Source organism: Periplaneta americana, chromosome 7 (assembly GCF_040183065.1).
Source record: "Periplaneta americana isolate PAMFEO1 chromosome 7, P.americana_PAMFEO1_priV1, whole genome shotgun sequence".
In the NCBI taxonomy this organism is placed as follows: domain Eukaryota; kingdom Metazoa; phylum Arthropoda; class Insecta; order Blattodea; family Blattidae; genus Periplaneta; species Periplaneta americana.
In genome coordinates this window covers 175,351,301-175,371,472 of record NC_091123.1, presented here as the reverse complement: position 1 = coordinate 175,371,472, position 20,172 = coordinate 175,351,301, and positions in this window count along the sequence as shown.

Below are 20,172 nucleotides of genomic sequence, written 5' to 3'. Positions count from 1 at the left end.
TCTGATTTTGTTATGGCTGTGATGTGTTCTTTGTAACGTGTTGAAATCATCTGCCTGTCTGTCCTATGTAGTGTGTTGCATTTGAGTTTGTATACGCCTGTGTGGTTCTATTTGTTTGTTCGTGTTGTTTGTGTGTTGAGATGTTTTTGTAGAGTCTTTTTTGTTCTGTATACGATGTTGTAATTTAATTTCTTGAATGCGGTTGCAATTTTGTGTGTGTTTTTGTTTTCGTAGGTTAGTGTGATGTATTTCTTGTGTTCTTGTGTTTGTGTTGTATTGCTATGTTTTTTTTTCTTCGTAATTCTGTTTGTTTTTTCTGTTTTGTCTGTTTCTATTATCTATTCCTCATTATTTGTTATTTAAAAAGTGATTCAGATTCATTATACTTACTAGCCGTACCCATGCGCTCCGCTGCACCCGTTAGAAATAAATATAAAGTAATTACATAATTGAAATAGGACGTTTGATCCAGGGAACATTCGTGTTTGTTAGAAGAATAAATCGTTTAGTATGTTACTTAATTTAAATTGTATTAAAAAAAATAAAATGCGATCATTTTAATCCAGAGACATAAACATTATTTTAGGAAATACAGGAAACGAATGTACAGAATAGCCTATCAAGTTTTCTGTGCATAAGAAGCTATTTTAATCTTACCTGTCCTCGATTCACTCAGAAGTTAGTGTAATAATATTATAGCATTATGTCCATGTAGAGAAACTACACTTTCCAATGGTTAATTAATAATTAATTATACAAATCGGTTAATTTAGCTTCCGATATTACTTCATATAAACACAGAAACATTCTCTGTAGGCTATGTTTCATAGCTTTCGATAGTTGTTGTCCAAGGCCCCTTATAGACGAAGACATTTGTTTTTATTTAATTGCAGCGACTTAGATGGCGTTATTTTAATTTTAAAACTCATTTACCTCATTAAATATCAGTCCTATCAAAATTTTGCATGGAATAAAACTTATCGGAAATTAGTTTTAAAGAAACTTTTGTTATGTAATATTTTTCACAAATAATAAGGCAGATATTTCGATTTATTTAATTCGAGCCCCTTATAACCCCCCTTTTAAATGAAATATTTTGAATGCCATATAGCCTAAATTTTGAGTTACGACGAACTTAATTTATATTCTAATTTTCATATAAATTGGTTCAGCCATTATCGCGTGAAAAGGTAACAAACATCCAGACAGACAGACATACAAACAACAATTTCAAAAAAGCGATTTTCGGTTTCAGGGTGATTAATTATATATGTTAGGAGCAATTATTTTTGGAAAATCGAAAATTACCAGAAAAATTTCGGCTACAGATTTATTATTGGTATAGATTACTTGAATTATTTGGAAGTCTCACATTTTCTTACAGATAATATGATCAACTAATAATTTCATTATCTTCCGTTTTGCCATTTGTAAAGGTCTTGTCCACACCTGTGGAGTAACGGTTAGCCGCGAAACTAGGTGGCCCGGGTTCGATTTACGGTCGGGGCAAGTTACGTGGTTGAGGTTTTTTCCGGGGTTTTCCCTCAATCCAATATGAGCAAATGCTGCGTAACTTTCGGTGTTGGACCCCGGACTCATTTCACCGGCATTATCACCTTCATCTCATTCAGACGCTAAATAACATAAGCTGTTGATAAAGCGTCGTAAAATAACCTACTAAAATAAATAAAATAAATACAGGTCTCTTTATAATTCACAGAAATTTCATTTTCGCTCTTCAACTTGATTTCAATTATTTTGTGATATCCATCTTCTTTTCACAACATCCGTGATTGCACGAAGTTGTGTCCAGAGGTTTCTACGTACGTTGCGATATAATATTGAAAATTTATGGACGTTCAGTGACAAATCTGAACCTTGAAGCATTATGAACGCTACTGAGTGAATGGTTTTCTGAATATTAATTGAACACTGTTTACACAGACAAATATACAGATATATATTTTTATCGCCCGAAGTGAATATAATAACACAGTGAAGGGTAACCATTCAAATAGGACGCATGTGCACTTTCCCTGCCGATTAGACAGTTTATCACCAGCGTTCATTTTTTATCTGTACTGCGAGCGGCCGTGTGGCATTTGTTTTCATTTGTAAAGCAGTGTCACAGATACAATTTCCCTCCCCGATCTCTGTCGAGAAATATCAACGAAGAGATTACCGCTTCAGGCGAAATTTCTGTTCACGCAAGTTTATTTTTATCTGCCAATATTAAAAATTTCGTTCTATTAACAACCATCATTTTATCCTACTTTTCAGTTCCGTGGTAAGACATAGTTAAAATTATTGTTGACGTCGGTTGGAAATAACCAACCAGACTGCTGCTTATATTGGTGCCAGGTGAAGACGTCCAGTGGACATATCTTGGGAATATTACCGATGTTCAGAGCCAGGAGTTTATTGTGACTATTTCGTTTATATGACGTCATTCAATTGTCTGCCAATGAAGTGTAATAAAATTTTGAATTCCAACCAATCATAGTCATTCATCGATATAATTTTTGCAGCTCGATTTATCTGTAGTAATGTCACGAGAGGTCTGAGATCTGCCGATAAATCCACTCGCTTCGCTCGTGGATTTATCTGGGAAATCTCAGACCTCGAGTGACATTTATTAGGACTATTTCGTGAATAAAATAAAAATTTAAATAATATATCCCTAAAATTCGATCACAAAATGTTAATAATTGTATATTAACGAATACTTAACCTATTCAGACATTGTGAAGTTGAAATACTCCTAGATGAATATCGATTATTGCAATAAAGAAATTCGATGTTATTATTCAGTAATGCCAATTGCGAAAAGCGAAATACAGGTTTAACATTGTTAATTACATGTACTGCACTTTTCTCTTATTATTATAACAAATACATTTTCATTATCTGCTGAAATCATAATTTAATTTAACAGTAACAGTGGGGAAAGCTATATACCAATGCTTATGTATTCACAGCGAGACATGTTGCTACACAGTGAAGCCATCTCTGTATAGATAGGCCTAATTAAAACACGGATTTTTTTTACGCCATACGAAAGGCAGTTTGATCAAAGACATTATTACTATGCAAGGCCTTTGAGTTTGATATGCGATGATGTTACATAAATTTGAACGTCTATTAATTGTTTAATTTCAATACAAATGTTATAGGCTACAATTTTATAGGTTACGTTAGGCCTACCTGTGGAAGCAGGACCAATGTCAGCTGTGCCTTGTTTCGACCGTTACTTACAATGAGTGCTACATGAAAGCATTTTTTATAGCTTGACAAACGCATTCTCGCTGTAGTGTGTAACGGAACTAGAGCTGCATCTACACAGTTCAATATTCCAGTCGCGTATGCGTGCAATCTGGGAAGAATAGAATCAAGTTTAAAAGGTACGTTCAATTAAAATGCATAAATACTTTGTGCCTACATGGTGCGCCGTTTTGAACGTGGTCTTCACTGCGTAAATATATTAATTAATATTAAATATCAATCTTGCATTCATTGCTTTAAAGTTGAAAGAAAAGTTTAACCGTGTAGTTGCATCTTAATGTATTCATGATCATCAATTTACGGGGAAACAGTTGGCGACAACGACTAAACAAAAGAACGACCATGTGATAAATTGATAGCGATAAATCTAGCTGCAGAAATTATCGCAAAGTCTGACTGTGATTGGTTGGAATTCAAAATTTCATTACACTTCATTGGTCGAAAATGGAATGACGTCATATAAACGAAATAGTCACTATAAATTTATCGCTCTTTTGTTTAGTCAGTATCGCCAACTGTTTCCATGTAAATCGATGAGCATGAATCTATTGTACTAAATAAAGTGCGAAATCCTTCTTCCAGATCTACAGTACATCTTCATCTTCTAATTCCTTGTCCATTTTATCTAAAAAAAAACACTCCTTCATAATAATTGTTCATTTAATTAATGTATTTTTTCAGGTTATTTATAATTATATTATAAAATGTTTAAATTAAATTAGGATTTCAGCAGATAATGAAAACTTATTTCTGTTATAATAACAAGAGAAAAGCGTAGTACATGTAATTAAAATTTTTAAACCTGTATTTCGCTTTTTCTCAATTGGCATTACTGAATAACATTCAATTTCTCTATTACAGTAATCGTTATTCATCTATTTCGACTTCACAATGTCTGAATAAGTTAAGTATTCATAAATATACAATTGAGGGCTTTGCCGGAAGAAAGGCGGATAGACCTATACGCCCTTCTTCGGGAAAACGGTTTAAAATGTAGTGAATAATTATAGTAGCGAAATTTTGTTTTGATTGTACTGTACATACCTGCAGGACAGGGCTGCGTGCGTGTATAACGTTTTATTCAGGTGCGTTTTAATATCTTAGATTGCATGTATCTCAATTCACCATATTGACGTATACGCCCTTTTTCCGGCAAACCCCTCAATTATTAACATTTTGTGAGCGAATTTTAGGGATATATTATTTACAGTTTTATTTTATTCACGAAATAATTCTAATAAATGTCACTCGGAGTCTGAGATTTTCCAAATCTCAAACCTCTTGTGCCATTACTATAGAAAAGTATTTTATAAATTCGCATTAAGTTATTTAATTGGTGATGTTTTGTGTTGAAAATTATACACTGGCGGACAAGAAAAAATTTGGGACATTTTAATTTTACTTTGTAAATGTATTTTATAGGTGAGAAATATGTTTCAAATAGTGATTAATAAGATTATAATCTTACTATACAAAAAAATAAAATTAACATGACTTCATTGCATCAACAATAAAATTATCAACAATAAAGCCCATTGTTGTCACACACTGCATAAGAAAAATTTTGTTCAAATCTAGATTGTGATGTTATTGTTGGTAATTACTGGTGATATTAAGTCATAATCATTTTCGTTTTCGATGTATGTTAAGTTTATAATCTTATAATTAATCACCATTTAAATCATATTGGTGACGTATTAAATACAAAGTAAAATTGAACGGAGTTACGCAATAAGATACCAAGAGCCAAAAACTTGTTCCGAGATATTGGCCATTGAAATAAATTTATTTTTATTTTTTTATAAAACATTTTAAGCAAGAAGTATTATAACATTCATATTATTACAAAGAATAGCACAAATAATATCAAGAAGGGCTAACCGATTTTTAATGAGAGACCAGCAGTTGAATTAATATTTCAAAGCATAATAAATGAATGAATTTTATACAATAAACGAATTTTTGCTTATAAATAGCAGAAAAATTCAGATACCGCATTCTTGATTTTTCCCCCAGTTAAATTAGCCTGCCAACAACAGATTTGTGCAAATATCTCATTTTTTTTTTCAAATTGTCGGTTGGTCTATTATTACGTAACTCCGTCCAATTCAAGTGTCCCAGAATTTTTGTCCGCCAATTTGCATTAATTTCGCACTAATTTTCGGATAACACTAATGAGTAATGACTGAAATTAAAGCTAACAAATATTAATTAAGTTTAGAGTTAAGTACGTAAGATAACAGTGATGTTCACACCTCTTCCAGTTGATTTTCATATTGCAGTTTACACATAGCATTATTAGCACTTTTATAAAATCCGTGTTTTCGATATTGTTCAACACGGAAAGTCGAACAAGTTACAAAGACTAGCAACTTGTCACTGCATAATGTTCAAGAATAAATCTGTCTACCAGCTAGATTCTGATAACATTTATTTATTTTATTTATTTATTTAAATATTTATTTAAATATTTAAATATTTATTTAAATATTTAAATATTTATTTAAATATTTAAATATTTATTTAAATATTTAAATATTTATTTAAATATTTAAATATTTATTTAAATATTTATTTATTTATTTAAATATTTATTTATTTATTTATTTAAATATTTATTTATTTATTTATTTAAATATTTATTTATTTATTTATTTAAATATTTATTTATTTATTTATTTAAATATTTATTTATTTATTTATTTAAATATTTATTTATTTATTTATTTATTCTGGTGTAGTTAAGGCCATCAGGCCTTCTCTTCCACAACGCCAGGGATACAAATACAATAATAGAAATAAACAGAGAAAAAAATACACTATATACAAAGTAAAGCTACACAAGAAATAAAGAGAGAGGAAAAAAACACTATAAACATAAGTAAAGCCACACAAAAATATACAGTTGCAGTCATACAAACTTTAAATTAGTGATTAAGTATCATAATTAATTGTATCCTAATTAACTAACATAAATAAGAAACTTGGAATTTTAATCTAGATTAAAAAAGAAAAAGAAAAAAAAACACAAATCAATACTTCTAGCAATACCTAAAAACATTAACTAAGACAAAATTTTCCAATTTAATTTTGAATTGTGATGAAGTCCGGCAGTCCCTGACGTCATTAGCTAACGAATTCCAGAGGCGAGGTATTTCTACAGTATAGGAAGATGAGCATAAAGACGTTCTATGATGAGGGATAGAAAGAAGTGCTTGATGTCGGTTTCGAAGAGTTGTAAGAAATTGAAAGCGCGATAACAGATAATTCGGAGTAGAAGTATGCATGATTCTAAACAGAAGACACAGTGAATGTATTGTTCTTCGTTCCTTCAGACGCACCCATGAAAGTAACTGGAGGGAAGGTGTTATATGGTCGAATTTACGAGTATTGCAGATGAATCGTATGCACACATTATGAACACGTTGTAGTCTCTCAGCTAAGAGTGAACTTACATTAGTTAGCAAGGAATCGCAATAATCAAAATGGGGCATTACAAGCGTCTGAATAAGATTCTTTTTTAGACTAAGTGGTAGAAATTCTTTCATATGGAACAAGGAGTGAAGTAGAGAAAATACTTTTTTGCAAATGTGTGTTACTTGAGTGTTCCAATTTAGATCGCTATCCATAAAAATGCCAATATTTTTAACTGTTTCACTGTATTTAAGAGTAATCCCTTTCAATATTATATGTGGTATAGTACCACTATCAAGAGTGCTTCGTAGACGATTATGTCCCATTACGATTGCTTGCGATTTCTCTGGATTTAACCTTAATCCAAATTTGTGTGCCCACATGGCTTAAGAGTATCATAGTTGTCGCCACGCCGGGAAAAAGTTCAGCAGGTCGATAATGTATGTTGGAGAAATTATTAGTTTTAAACCTCATTAGAGACATGCAAATCCTTGTTTAATAGATCTAAAGTAGGCTATATTTAATAGAAATCTGTGAAATGATCAGTGTGGCTTCTGTTAAAAAGAACTATACAAAATACATTTGTACCAAGACTTTATTTAGAGTTGTCGCAGGAGAGGAAATGTGACGTTAATTTTAGATGTTAAGGCAGCAGTGGCGGCTCGTAGTCAAATGTCCAGGGTAGGCAAAATTTACAGAACATTTTTATGTAATTCCCGCGATTCAATGACAGCTCGATTTCATCATGCCCCCCGAAAATTTAACTCTTGCTTACATAACAATACTGTTACATCAATGAGCCGTCTCATAATTTGTCGGTTTTTTTCTAGTTTATTGTAATACTGTTGTCTTGCAACCCTTGTTGTTCAGACAACATTTCCGAAATTGGATTCAAATTCTTTTCAAGTCTCTTTAGACTTACCGATTTACAAATATGATCTGATTCCAAGTACCTTCTTTAGATTACAACAACAAACGTGACCACCTACAGCTTAGCTTTAACTTCACTTCCTGTCAGCCATTTATGTGTTTCATACCATACTTACCTACTTACAAATGGCTTTTAAAGAATCCGCAGGTTCATTGCCGCCCTCACGTAAGCCCGCCATCGGTCCCTACACTGTGCAAGATTAATCCAGTCTCTATCATCATATCCCACCTCCCTAAAATCCATTTTAATATTATCCTCCCATCTACGTCTCGACCTCCCCAAATGTCTTTTTTCCTCCGGCCTCCCAACTAACACTCTATATGCATTTCTGGATTCGCCCATACGTGCTACATGCCCTGCCCATTTCAAACGTCTGGATTTAATGTTCCTAATTATGTCAGGTGAAGAATACAATGCGTGCAGTTCTGCGTTATATAACTTTCTCCATTCTCCTGTAACTTCATCCCTCTTAGCCCCAAATATTTTCCTAAGAACCTTATTCTCATACACCCTTAAACTATGTTCCTCTCTCAAAGTGAGAGTCCAAGTTTCACTATCATACAGAACAACCGGTAATATAACTGTTTTATAAATTCTAACTTTCAGATTTTTTGACAGCCGACTGGATGACAAAAGCTTCTCAATCGAATAATAACAGGCATTTCCCATATTTATTCTGTGTTTAATTTCCTCCCGAGTATCATTTATATTTGTTACTGTTGCTCCAAGATATTTGAATTTTTCCACCTTATCGAAAGATAAACCTCCAATTTTTATATTTCCATTTCATAGTGTTTCATACCATGAAGGATTGAATTTTCTTGCACCTAACTCCACTGACTTTATGAACAATAGAGCTTAATGCAGGAGTGGGTCGTCCATTGTCCAAAATACTTCTCTTTTCAATGTCATTACGACGCGAAAACGGACAACGTAACAGTTTACTTATTATGTCAGTCATAATATAATATTATTGTTATCACTTACATTAACTATAAATCACCAAATATACGTAACATTAATATACAGTACGTACTTGCAAAAATCACATTTTCTAAAATACACTGTTAAAAAAAAACATATTTTAAAACACACTGTTTAAAAACTGTTATACTACTCGTAACAATCTACGTTCCGACTCGTGAAACTTTCAAACAGAAATTTCGCAAATCGTAGGTGTTCGATAATGCTCGTGGGTTCTCGTTAGGGCAGGCAGAATTCTAGCGCGCTGGCTTCAGCATAGAACGCATGCGCTAAGAAAGCATTTAGAATAGCGATCTCTTTTAATGCTTACTCCAGGCCAGCTTTGAAGTTACGTGGAAGGTCGGCTAACTTCGCTTGAGCCTACCTTCTGACGCATCGTGATCTGTCCAGTGTATTCTTGTCGCATAAATCGAACTGCCAGTAGTAAGCAACGTCCAACTAACCCTAAAAAAATCCCATTCATAGTTAATTGAAGAATTTCTAAGCACATAGACAAGAGTATATAATTATATAAGGTTTTCCAAATGTGTTGGGGTAGTTAATAAATATCCACTTTTTTAGGTTTTTCTAAACGTGTTGAGGTAGGCTTAGCCTACCCTGCCTGCCCTGAGGAGCCGCCTCTGTAAGGGAGACATTGTTTTTTAATCTCCCTCACGGCTCGCGTTTCAAATGTGATTTAGTGTTCTATTTTGTAACAGTCTACTGGAGCACTGTACCCATGATTATTTCACTGACCCAGTGAACCTCCCAATTCCTGTGAAGTAACCGAAGAGCAGTGATGTTCTTTGCACGGCCAGGATATTTTACATGTAAAGCACGTGAGAGGAATAGGGACCCAAATCACTAAATTTTATTTCATAAACGACTAACGTTGTCCTCAGCCTAAACGCTATATTGATATTGATGTTAGGGATTTCGCAATTGAGAAACCTGGACTTAGATCCTTTTAACAAGAAAGTACATAATTTTTAGCCGACAATATTGTATATTTTATCAAAAGTGTAACTTGAACTGAACACTGTCTTTTGTTATAGACTTACCGTGAAACAATTCAAAACTACATATCTGTGGCCGGGAGGAAAAAGGTCTTAAGTCAATTTTTTTGTGAAAATGAGAATTTTATATATTCTGAAAGCGGAAATAATTCCCTACAATCTGATAAAACGGTTAAAGTCAAATAAAACTCCTGACTGGATTTATAGAGCGTTACCAAATGTCTAAGTACTTTTTGAATCGAGTACACACAGAATAAAGGACTTAAGAATATTTATTTTAGTACTTTATTCCTTTTTATATTATAAAAATCTCATTTCCACAAAAAATTGACTTAAGACCTTTTTCCTCCCCGCCACAGATATTTTTTGTTACGTTTATTTATACAGGGTGTTAAAAATAACGTTTACAACGTTTCAGGGATAATAGAGGAGGTAAAAACAAATATCTTTTGTAGGTGACAAAACTTTGGCAGATGCGCCGTTTATTATGTACGTAAGTGTTAGTATAATCCATAAAGAACAAGACCAATTGTCGTTTTAGAGGCGGTGTTCAAACTGCCGTCCATTGAAGGCATTGCACAACTGGTACCTTCGTACTCTGGAGTGTCTGAAACGCTCAAAAAGGCCAACATTGTCTCTAATAACATGTGCAGCTTCAACAACTTGAGCAACTGGCCGGGATTACGATCGACGTTCGTTTGCGTTGCGTTACGTTGCGGTGAAGTACGTAGAAGTTCGACAAATGCAAGCTCCGTGTATTTCATTACGATCAACGTTAGAATGAACGAACGCATGACGGCGTTGTTTCAACATTGCCAAGGTCAAGCTTTCACAAACGCAAAGAAACGTAAACTGAACGTCAACCAATCACGAATCAGAAGCCCTTCATATGTTTTCCCCTCTTCTTTCGTTGTAGATGCGCCATATTGCTACTGAAATATTAAATAAAATCACATTAATTAAAAATTACATAATACTTGGAACGATCTTTGATTGAATATGTCACGTCACATGAATATATTTCCTCTATATGGCATGAAACACATTTTGTTTAAGATTAAACATTATAGGCAGTAAACATGAAAGCCTTCATAACACCTAATTCAACAATTGCATTTCGTATATCCCCGTAGTGTAATGGTAAAGAGACTGGTCGTGATGAAGATGGACCATGGTTTGAGCCTGTGGTAAACCTATTATTTTTTATCTTTTTAATAAAATGTTACATCATTTTAGATACGTTATTTTATTTTAACCCGAAATAAAGAGGTTTTTATTATATTATTATTATTATTATTATTTTATATATTCGTAATTCGTACTAGTCCAGCTATGTAATAGGCAAGACTGTTGTATCTTCAGCATAGTATAGCTTTGAACATTTTTTTGTTTTTTTGCTGCTACCTAGAGGACTCAGACTGAAGTAGATTGTAGAGAAAGCCGCTCAGTAGCTCTGTTCGTAATTTCGGTTTGATTTATTGCAAAGTGTGAGTTCTGTGGACGAAACAATTTTTTTTAGTACCAGAAGTAAACATTTCGTTCATTGATATTATGTTTTCTAACACAAAACCAAGAAATAAAATCTTGTAAGGTAAAGTTGTAAAGGAAACTTCAATAATTATTTCAAGCATTTTTCATTTTAAATATTTCATTTCTCAAAATTGAAAAAAGGTGAAAAGTGTTTCAAGGTACAACAGTCTTCCCAAGTACCACTATTATTATTATTATTATTATTATTATTATTATTATTATTATTATTATTATTATTATTATTATTTTATATATACGTAATTCGCACTAGTCCAGCTATGTAATAGGGAAGACTGTTGTATCTTCAGCATAGTATAGCTTTGAACATTTTTTTGTTTTTTTGCTGCTACCTAGAGGACTCAGACTGAAGTAGATTGTAGAGAAAGCCGCTCAGTAGCTCTGGTCGTATTTTCGGTTTGATTTATTGCAAAGTGTGAGTTCTGTGGGCGAAACAATTTTTTTTAGTACCAGAAGTAAACATTTCGTTCATTGATATTATGTTTTCTAACACAAAACCAAGAAATAAAATCTTGTAAGGTAAAGTTGTAAAGGAAACTTCAATAATTATTTCAAGCATTTTTCATTTAAAATATTTCATTTCTCAAAATTGAAAAAAGGTGAAAAGTGTTTCAAGGTACAACAGTCTTCCCAAGTACCACTATTATTATTATTATTATTATTATTATTATTATTATTATTATTATTATTTTATATATACGTAATTCGCACTAGTCCAGCTATGTAATAGGGAAGACTGTTGTATCTTCAGCATAGTATAGCTTTGAACATTTTTTTGTTTTTTTGCTGCTACCTAGAGGACTCAGACTGAAGTAGATTGTAGAGAAAGCCGCTCAGTAGCTCTGGTCGTATTTTCGGTTTGATTTATTGCAAAGTGTGAGTTCTGTGGGCGAAACAATTTTTTTTAGTACCAGAAGTAAACATTTCGTTCATTGATATTATGTTTTCTAACACAAAACCAAGAAATAAAATCTTGTAAGGTAAAGTTGTAAAGGAAACTTCAATAATTATTTCAAGCATTTTTCATTTAAAATATTTCATTTCTCAAAATTGAAAAAAGGTGAAAAGTGTTTCAAGGTACAACAGTCTTCCCAAGTACCACTATTATTATTATTATTATTATTATTATTATTATTATTATTTTATATATTCGTAATTCGCACTAGTCCAGCTATGTAATAGGGAAGACTGTTGTATCTTCAGCATAGTATAGCTTTGAACATTTTTTGTTTTTTTTTTGCTGCTACCTAGAGGACTCAGACTGAAGTAGATTGCAGAGAAAGCCGCTCAGTAGCTCTGGTCGTAATTTCGGTTTGATTTATTGCAAAGTGTGAGTTCTGTGGACGAAACAATTTTTTTTAGTACCAGAAGTAAACATTTCGTTCATTGATATTATGTTTTCTAACACAAAACCAAGAAATAAAATCTTGTAAGGTAAAGTTGTAAAAGGAAACTTCAATAATTATTTCAAACATTTTTCATTTTAAATATTTCATTTCTCAAAATTGAAAAAAGGTGAAAAGTGTTTCAAGGTACAACAGTCTTCCCAAGTACCACTATTATTATTATTATTATTATTATTATTATTATTATTATTATTATTATTATTTTATATATTCGTAATTCGCACTAGTCCAGCTATGTAATAGGGAAGACTGTTGTATCTTCAGCATAGTATAGCTTTGAACATTTTTTTTTTTTTTTTTGCTGCTACCTAGAGGACTCAGACTGAAGTAGATTGTAGAGAAAGCCGTTCAGTAGCTCTGGTCGTAATTTCGGTTTGATTTATTGCAAAGTGTGAGTTCTGTGGACGAAACAATTTTTTTTAGTACCAGAAGTAAACATTTCGTTAATTGATATTATGTTTTCTAACACAAAACCAAGAAATAAAATCTTGTAAGGTAAAGTTGTAAAGGAAACTTCAATAATTATTTCAAGCATTTTTCATTTTAAATATTTCATTTCTCAAAATTGAAAAAAGGTGAAAAGTGTTTCAAGGTACAACAGTCTTCCCAAGTACCACTATTATTATTATTATTATTATTATTATTATTATTATTATTATTTTATATATTCGTAATTCGTACTAGTCCAGCTATGTAATAGGGAAGACTGTTGTATCTTCAGCATAGTATAGCTTTGAACATTTTTTTGTTTTTTTGCTGCTACCTAGAGGACTCAGACTGAAGTAGATTGTAGAGAAAGCCTCTCAGTAGCTCTGTTCGTAATTTCGGTTTGATTTATTGCAAAGTGTGAGTTCTGTGGACGAAACAGTTTTTTTAGTACCAGAAGTAAACATTTCGTTCATTGATATTATGTTTTCTAACACAAAACCAAGAAATAAAATCTTGTAAGGTAAAGTTGTAAAGGAAACATCAATAATTATTTCAAGCATTTTTCATTTAAAATATTTCATTTCTCAAAATTGAAAAAAGGTGAAAAGTGTTTCAAGGTACAACAGTCTTCCCAAGTACCACTATTATTATTATTATTATTATTATTATTATTATTATTATTATTATTTTATATATTCGTAATTCGCACTAGTCCAGCTATGTAATAGGGAAGACTGTTGTATCTTCAGCATAGTATAGCTTTGAACATTTTTTGTTTTTTTTTGCTGCTACCTAGAGGACTCAGACTGAAGTAGATTGTAGAGAAAGCCGCTCAGTAGCTCTGGTCGTAATTTCGGTTTGATTTATTGTAAAGTGTGAGTTCTGTGGACGAAACAATTTTTTTTAGTACCAGAAGTAAACATTTCGTTCATTGATATTATGTTTTCTAACACAAAACCAAGAAATAAAATCTTGTAAGTTAAAGTTGTAAAGGAAACTTCAATAATTATTTCAAGCATTTTTCATTTAAAATATTTCATTTCTCAAAATTGAAAAAAGGTGAAAAGTGTTTCAAGGTACAACAGTCTTCCCAAGTACCACTATTATTATTATTATTATTATTATTATTATTATTATTATTATTGTCATTCTATATTATTCTATTGTAAAATAGTTTTGTAATACCGGTAGGCCTATTTTATTTGTCTCAAAGTTACCATAAAATTCAATGTTTATCATAATTAGTTGCTGACTAACTGACTGACTGGCTGACATGTGCATTTCAGTACTCATTATGGCCGGCAGAGCGTGATAGTTGTCACGAACGTCGATCATAATACACAGCCTCTGAACGTTCGGTAGAAATTCAACGTACAGATGAACGCAACTTAACGTAACGCAAACGAACGTCGATCGTAATCCCGGCCTAGTCTTCTGCCGTATCGATTGGTGTTTCATACACAAAACGTTTCACTTCTCCTCACAAAAAGAAATCCACTGGAGTTAGGTCCGGTGATCGAGGTGGCCACGGTACAGGCCCATTCCTGCCAATCCAACGATGGGGAAATGTAGCATTTAGGTGGTTCCTGACACGACGATCAAAGTGTGGAGGGGCACCGTCATGCTGAAACCATATTCGTTCTCTGATGTTCAATGGGATATTTTATAAAAGTTTTGGTAGGACGTCGTGTAGAAAAACAAAATAATTATCACCACGGAGGCTGTTAGGCAACAGACAAGGCCCTACAAGATGCTCGTGCACAAACAGAACTAACCAGTGTGTGTGTTGTGACGGAAGTCAAGTCATCTATCCTTCAGGCCATCTAGCAGCAAAACGGCGCATCTGCTAAAGTTTTGTCACTTAAAACAGAAGTTTGTTTTTACCTGCTCTATCATCCCTGAAACGTTGTGAACGTTATTTTTTTTAACACCCAGTATACGCAGTAACTTCTAGAACTCTATAGTGAAATTTTTGGGTATATGAATAATCCGTGAAGTTCTGTTATAATTGTTTCTATTAACATAATATTAAAATGGCTCGTAGGTCTATTAATTCGTAGATTTCAATTTTATTTAATGATTATGATAATGGTGATCAAGATGATTATGATTTACGATATGTATATTCCCAATCCGGCATTTGCCTTTGTGACCGAAGAAACCATGAGAATCTTAGTCAGATTGGACGGCCACTGGGTCTGAACCGGGACTTCCTGAATGCGAGTCGTTAAACAATAATTTATTTTATGCTCGACCATGCCGAAATGTAGTAATTATACACTTGGTAGCAGTCCTTTAATGCATGTCATTAAAGTACACCTATTCATTAAAGTTCAGGTTTTCGATTATTCTCGGATATGCAATCGAAAGACAACGAAGGAAACGTCACGGAGGCTGGAAATCCAATACTGTCGCAGAAGGTTATGTTCTGTTACTATAATAATTAGCGCTAATTGTAAATAATATTCAAATAAATTCAATTTGTCATCTCGTTTTTCAATTCTAAATCAATTTCCAGGTTATATCAAAATTAGTTCATGTTACATTACACCAAGGTCAATGACATTATTGTTCCTCGGAAAAAATCAATACTATCGCGTCTGCGCACATCTCACAATTTAAGGGGATGCGCTACTGAATTTTCTAATTTCTACATTTTAAGAGATAATGTATTGAAATTTTAACAGCATATTATGATCATGATTATGAATTAATCAAGAAAATTTCAATGATGTAAGTCAAGAAATAACTCTTTTAAAAATAAAATTTGAAAATAACACGTTTATATTGGAAACAGTTTTTTGGAATCTAAAACAAGAGTTTTCTATGTTTTTTATAGTGCATATTATAGCTGAAACACAGGTTGTGGTAATGGAGCATTGGAATTTAGCATATGAAGAGTAAAATAAAAAAAAAACATGACATTTCTTCAAAAACTGTCATTTTTCAGTAGCGCATCCCCTTAACAGCTATGAACAAGGTCACTTTCGATCTTCTGTCAGATACAAATAAAATGAATACTTCTGAATAATTTCAAGTTAGAAATATGGTCGAGCATAAAAAGTCGTATGAAACTTGCCTATAATGGTAATTTCATACGAGCGTCTTAATTACAATCATTATAGGCTTGTTGCATAATGTACTATTAATTTTTAGACAGTTATGTTGAGAAAAATATGCAGACATGGTTCTCCCACTTATCCCCTGTCATTCCATCAACACACTGCACAATACCGTTTCAATTTTATCACCATATACAGGGTGGTTCAGGAGTAGCTACCGTCACTATCGGAGCGTACTTCCAAAGACATTTTGAGTAAACATTTTCCTATAAACATGGTCCTATTCTTAATATTTTTAGAGTTTTCATTAATTTGAAGTTGTTTATAAAATACCCTTTTCATTAGTTTTAAGGTTCAAAGAATGTTACAGATAGAGAAAGAAATGTTATTTATTTATTTTATTTAACTAGCTAGCGAGTACAAATTAAATTCATAAAACAAAAATGTTTCTAGCCACTACCGTAAGAGCCAGGCTCGTGTACGGTGTGGTCTTAGCCAATATTATAACATAAAATTTACAAGGACAGTTTACTAAATACAGTAGGTAACTTAATTCAAACCAATAAATACAACACAAGAGCAAGAATAAAGAAGAAAAAGAAAAATAGAGAATAAAACACATTTAATATAAATTAACAATCCGACAGAAGCCAGTGATAGTCAATAAAAACATGAATATAGTCGACAGAAATAAAAGGTAAAAAAATACATTTGTTAATATTATATATCATGGATAATTTTGCAAATTTCTTTTTTAAAAGCTTCAATTTTTAAATATTTCAAATTTGGAAAATGGTTTGTAATTTTATTACCCAAAGTCTTGGGCCGAAACTAGCATCATGTTTAAGAGCTGCACTTATATGACATTTAGGCTCAATTAATGGGAAAGTAGACTTGTCTTTTGTCATAAGTATCATTTATTTAATTGACTAGTATTCTGAAGCTAAAATGTGTTGTGAATTCCTTAGTTGCTTTGTACAGGATCTTTTTTTAAGATTTTTAACTGCAAAATTACATTTTTCTTACGCACTTAACACAATTGTTACAAATCACATCACTCTTGTGAACTCTTTAAGACTGTAGAATGCAGATTTGTAAAGAATCAACCTGCTAGAAGTCATGTGATTTGTAACAATTTTTGTGATAAGTGTGTAAGAATAATGTAATTTTTGGTTAAAACTTGAAAAATAATTCTGTACAAAGCAAATAAGGAATTAACAAGACATGTTTAGCTTCAGGATAAAAGTCAATTAAAGGAATGTTACTTCTGAAGAGTTTATTTTCTAATTTGTAATATTCATTTAGCCTACTCTTAAAACTAAAGAAAAAAACAACTTCAAATTAGTATAACTCTGAAAATATTGAGAATAGGATCCATGTTTATATGACAATTTTTGCTCAAAATGTCTTGGAAATGTGTTCCATAAGTGGCGATAACCCCACGTGAATCACCCTGTACATTAGCGTGATACGGAATTGATGGCCCTCTATGGTAAGTGTTCTTCACGGTTTGTCCAAACACTGGTGGTGGTGGTGGTGGTGGTGGTGGTGGTGGTGGTGGTGGTGGTGGTGGTGGTGGTTCTACACAACTCATATATGTGTATCCAAGACACAGGAGGCTCTCCTCAGGTTCGTCCTTGCCTGATTGGGACATTACTAAGGAGCGGATTCCTGTGTAATTAAATATTCTTTTTGCGTGTGACAAAACACAATTAACAAAGTTAAAAATTCCGAATGTCAAGTTTCAAGTTTAAAACCCGAATTTTATTTCACATAAAAACACATATTTTCATTAAAAAATTATGTAAATACATATTTTCAGGAAATCTGTTATAAACATATAAATCTTGGAGTTTTTTATTTAAATAATTTTTTTACAAGAACTTTTAAACATTTTAAAACTAAATCAGCAGTACGTTATCTTTTTAAGAATTCTTGGTTGCTTCGTGTTTCTAAGTGCTGTGTGCTGTATTCATGATCCATTTTTGTAACAGTATCGCCTCAAGTTCTGAGAACTGCTAGGCAGCATATCAGTGTTATTATTAGAGAATAAATTAACATGGACAAGGAGGAGAGATCTTGCAACACATAATTAGGAATGTTTATTGTTGCTGAAGATGATTTCATTCCACGCTTTGTGTGTGAAACACAACAGATAAGAGCTCGGGTATGAACATTATTTAATTTAAACAAATCTCTCGCCTCTCGCTCATGTCAATCAAGTAAGGCACTATATCTTGTTGTGATTCCCTGTTATCGGGCTTCGTCAATCGATATCCTTGAAGGTATACTGAAAGATGGTTGTTTAAAAAACGATTTGGCCTTCCTATTAGCAAATCTAAGCTTTTTGTGTGACACCATAAAAAACTCAAAACATCCAAAAACCTGTTTTCTGAAACAGGGAGGTGCGTGCCGTGGAAATTAAACTAGACTCGCTACCAGGTTCAGAAGTACAAATACTAAGGGACAAATTCCACAATGTGTTTGGGAAAAACATGGATATAAAAAAATGTATAAAGTTGCTCAAGTGTTGGAGGGTGTGTCTGTAGGTGAAATTGACAGTGTATGTGTTTGTGACATTCCTCTCTTTAAATATGCACGTCTGACGTCCTGTGAAGTGAAAAGATCGTTTTCACAGTATAAGTCGTTGTTCAGAGATAATCGGCATGCATTTGTGATGGAGAATTTGGAGATGACCTTTGTTGTTCACTGCAATTCTCGGCCAACTACTAGCACTCAAGTGTGGTTGGTGAGTACCTAGTAACATTTTTTTTTTCAAGCTAAGTAAGGTATTTTTGTCATATTTAAAAAATATTATTTTCGTACTTTTTAGCACATAAAAAATAAATATATTTAAATTTTTAGCACATAAAAATCCGCTCCCTAGACATTACTGCCCATATAGATTTGTGAGGTACGGAAGACCATCACCTGGGATATAGTAGTATACGAATTTGATAGTTAGAAAAGAACGCATTGTGTGGCGAATGGTGGAACTGGCTTAGTCGAGGAGCACAACTGGCACTCAACTCATTTCATTAATGTGCAGAACTGCTTAGGAATATCCCATGTCGCTCCTGATGGGTATTTCTGTAAGCTTACTCTGTCCCCCTCTTGCTCTCACACGTCCTCAAATCGGCTAATAAAGAGCCACCATTAAAATTGCGGATATATCCCATTGTTGAAATTCCTTTCATTCTCTGGCGAACAATAATTAAATTACGTTGTCCGTTGAAACTGCGAAATGTTCACAATGTAGTAACTTCGGTTTAGCTGACAGACTAAAAAAGTTGTCGTGTTTTTCTATTCTACATTATTAATCGCATTACCACACGACACACAGCTCGCTTCTTGCAAAAAATTTATCCAAAGCTTTTCTAAAAATTCGGCCAGCAAGAAGTAAATACTTAAAATTAAATCCAATTTATTATACGCCGCGATACTGTTCTAAGCGTTTCAGATTCCACAGCGTACGTAACCAAGAGGACTCTCACGTGAAATCCATGTTATAGTTTACACAGCAACAATTAATATTGCATGACGACTGTAAAAACAAACTATAAAACAGCGATACCGTTTTCATAAAAATTACACACTCCAATACCCGTGTTTTATCAAGAGATTCAAACATATGAATTGCAGCAATCGTATCGCAACATACATCTAGTAATTACGCACAATTTTTCATCAAAGATAGCGGAATGATTTATATATAATGTATCTCACTCAAGGAAGCAAAATGTACCACAAATTCCCTAAGGTTTATTGTATAAAAATCCCCTCAAGCCTTATTATCTAAAAATCTACGAGAAACACAATATTTTTATGCAATCCTAGCATTATAAACAGTCTTTATCGTTAGTGAAAATCGTGCATAATATGCCACATTATTGTACCAGAGCTGTAAAATATTACGACAGTCTAGTATATAATTCACGAAGCTCAATACGTAGGGAATATGCAACCATAGATAGTTGCTAACCACTAGGATCGCTACTATCGCCTCGTCACAGAAAATGCGAAATAGTACTGGCACAGTCTATTGTTCCTAGTACTCTCATCACCTCAAGCTTCGCGACTGTATGTACTAGACTGTGATATTAGGCCTACCATGCCAACTA